Raw genomic sequence first — 3,543 nt, forward strand, 5'->3', positions numbered from 1 at the left:
AGCAGATTACCTACTTACTTTTAATGAGCAGAAGGCTGAAAAGCAGATTACCTACTTACTTTTAACGAGCAAAAGGCTGAAAGCAGATTACCTACTCACTTTTAATTAGCAGAAGGCTGAAAAGGAGATTATCTACTTAATTTTAATGAGCAGAAGGCTGAAAAGCAGATTACCTACTTACTTTTAATGAGCAGAAGGCTGAAAAGCAGATTAACCACTTACTTTTAATGAGCAGAAGGCTGAAAAGTAGATTACCTACTCACTTTTAATGAGCAGAAGGCTGAAAAGCAGATAAACTACTTACTTTTAATGAGCAGAAAGCTGAAAAGCAGATTACCTACTTACTTTTAATGAGCAGAAGGCTGAAAAGCAGATTAAATACTTACTTTTAATGAGCAGAAGGCTGAAAAGCAGATTACCTACTCACTTTTAATGAGCAGAAGGCTGAAAAGCAGATTACCTACTTACTTTTAATGAGCAGAAGGCTGAAAAGCAGATTACCTACTTACTTTTAGTGAGCAGAAGGCTGAAAAGCAGCTTACCTACGCACTTTTAATGAGCAGAAGGCTGAAAAGTGGATAACCTACTTACTTTTAGTGAGCAGAAGGCTGAAAAGCAGATTACCTACACACTTTTAATGAGCAGAAGGCTGAAAAGCAGATTACCTACACACTTTTAATGAGCAGAAGGCTGAAAAGCAGATTACCTACTTACTTTTAATGAGCAGAAGGCTGAAAAGCAGATGAACTACTTAATTTTAATGAGCAGAAGGCTGAAAAGCAGATTACCTATTCACTTTTAATGAGCAGAAGGCTGAAAAGCAGATTACCTACTTACTTTTAATGAGCAGAAGGCTGAAAAGCAGATTACCTACTTACTTTTAATGAGCAGAAAGCTGAAAAGCAGATGAACTACTTACTTTCAATGAGCAGAAGGCCGAAAATCAGATTACTTACTCACTTTTAATGAGTAGAAGGCTGAAAAGCAGATTACCTACTTACTTTTAATGAGCAGAAGGCTGAAAAGCAGATTACCTACTTACTTTTAATGAGCAGAAGGCTGAAAAGCAGATTACCTACTTACTTTCAATGAGCAGAAGGCTGAAAAGCAGACTACCTACTTACTTTTAATGAGCAGAAGGCTAAAAAGCATATTACCTACTTAGTTTTAATGAGCAGAAGGCTGAAAAGCAGATTACCTACTCACTTTTATTGAGCAGAAGGCTGAAATGCAGATTACCTACTTACTTTTAATAAGCAGAAGGCTGAAAAGCAGATTACCTACTTACTTTTAATGAGCAGAAGGCTGAAAAGCAGATTAACTGCTTACTTTTAATGAGCAGAAGGCTCAAAATCATATTACCTATTCACTTTTAATGAGCAGAAGGCTGAAAAGCAGATTACCTACTTACTTTTAATGAGCAGAAGGATGAAAAGCAGATTACCTACTTACTTTTAATGAGCAGAAGACTGAAAAGCAGATAACCTACTTACTTTAATGAGCAGAAGGCTGAAAAGCAGATTACCTACTTACTTTTAATGAGCAGAAGGCTGAAAAGCAGATTACCTACTTAGTTTTAATGAGCAGAAGGCTGAAAAGCATATTACCTACTCACTTTTAATGAGCAGAAGGCTGAAAAGCAGATTACCTACTTAGTTTTAATGAGCAGAAGGCTGAAAAGCAGATTACCTACTTACTTTTAATGAGCAGAAGGCTGAAAAGCATATTACTTACTTACTTTTAATGAGCAGAAACTGAAAAGCAGGTTACCTACTCACTTTTAGAGAGCAGAAGGCTAAATAGCAGATTACCTACTTACTTTTAATGAGCAGAAGGCTGAAAAGCAGATTACCTACTCTCTTTTAATGAGCAAAAGGCTGAAAAACAGATTACCTATTCATTTTTAATGAGCAGAAGGCTGAAAAGCAGATTACCTACTTACTTTTAATGAGTAGAAGGCTGAAAAGCAGATTACCTACTTACTTTTAATGAGCATAAGGCTGAAACGCAGATTACCTACTTACTTTTAATGAGCAGAAGGCTGAAAAGCAGATTACCTACTCACTTTTAATGATCAGAAGGCTGAAAAGCAGATTACCTACTTACTTTTAATGAGCAGAAGGCTGAAAATCAGATTACCTACTTACTTTTAATGATCAGAAATCTGAAAAGCAGATTACCTACTCACTTTTAATGAACAGAAGGCTGAAAAGCAGATTACCTACTAACTTTTAATGAGCAGAAGGCTGAAAAGCAGATTACCTACTCACTTTTAATGAGCAGAAGGCTAAAAAGCAGATTACCTACTTAGTTTTAATGAGCAGAGGGCTGAAAAGCAGATTACCTACTTACTTTTAATGAGCAGAAGGCTGAAAAGCAGATCACTACTAACTTTTAATGAGCAGAAGGCTGAAAAGCAGATTACCTATTCACTTTTAATGAGCAGAAGGCTGAAAAGCAGATTACCTACTTACTTTTAATGAGCAGAAGGCTGAAAAGCAGATTACCTACTTACTTTTAATGAGCAGAAGGCTGAAAAGCAGAGTACCTACTTACTTTTAATGAGCAGACGGCTGAAAAGCAGATTAACTACTTACTTTTAATGAGCAGAAGGCTGGAAAGCAGATTACCTATTCATTTTTAATGAGCAGAAGGCTGAAAAGCAGATTACCTACTTAATTTTAATGAGCAGAAGGCTGAAAAGCAGATTACCTACTTACTTTTAATGAGCAGAAGGCTGAAAAGCAGATTACCTAGTCACTTTTAATGAGCAGAAGGCTGAAAAGCAGATTACCTACTTAGTTTTAATGAGCAGAAGGCTGAAAAGCAAATTACCTACTTACTTTTAATGAGCAGAAGGCTGAAAAGCAGATTACCTACTTACTTGTAATGAGCAGAAAGCTGAAAGCAGATTACCTACTCACTTTTAATGAGCCAAAGGCTGAAAAGCAGATTACCTACTTACTTTTAATGAGCAGAAGGCTGAAAAGCAGATTTCCTTCTTACTTTTAATGAGCAGAAGGCTGAAAAGCAGATTACCTACTCACTTTTAATGAGCAGAAGGCTGAAAAGCAGATTACCTACTTACTTTTAATGAGCAGAAGGCTGAAAAGCAGATTACCTACTCACTTTTAATGAGCAGAAGGCTGAAAAACAGATTAGCTGCTTACTTTTAATGAGCAAAAGGCTGAAAAGCAGATTACCGACTTAGTTTTACTGAGCAGAAGGCTGAAAAGCAGATTACCTACTTATTTTTAATGAGCAGAAGGCTGAAAAGCTGATTACCTACTCACTTTTAATGAGCAGAAGGCTGAAAAGCAGATTACCTACTTCAGTTACATTATTGATGCATGAAAATAAGTAAAGAAGCAAAGAAAATGTTGGAAACAAATCAGCAGAAACAGCGATAGTGTGAGCAGAGAAGCAGATCTACAAGTTGTAGGAAAAGTAAGACTGCAAATGACCTGGGGAAGTCTGCAGTCTGAAGGCAAAGTTTCTGGGCAAACAGGTCAACCAAAAATCATTTATTGTTTGCAAGGAAAG

Source organism: Protopterus annectens, chromosome 14.part0 (assembly GCF_019279795.1).
Source record: "Protopterus annectens isolate FY-2018-M chromosome 14.part0, PAN1.0, whole genome shotgun sequence".
NCBI classification, from domain to species: Eukaryota; Metazoa; Chordata; order Ceratodontiformes; family Protopteridae; genus Protopterus; species Protopterus annectens.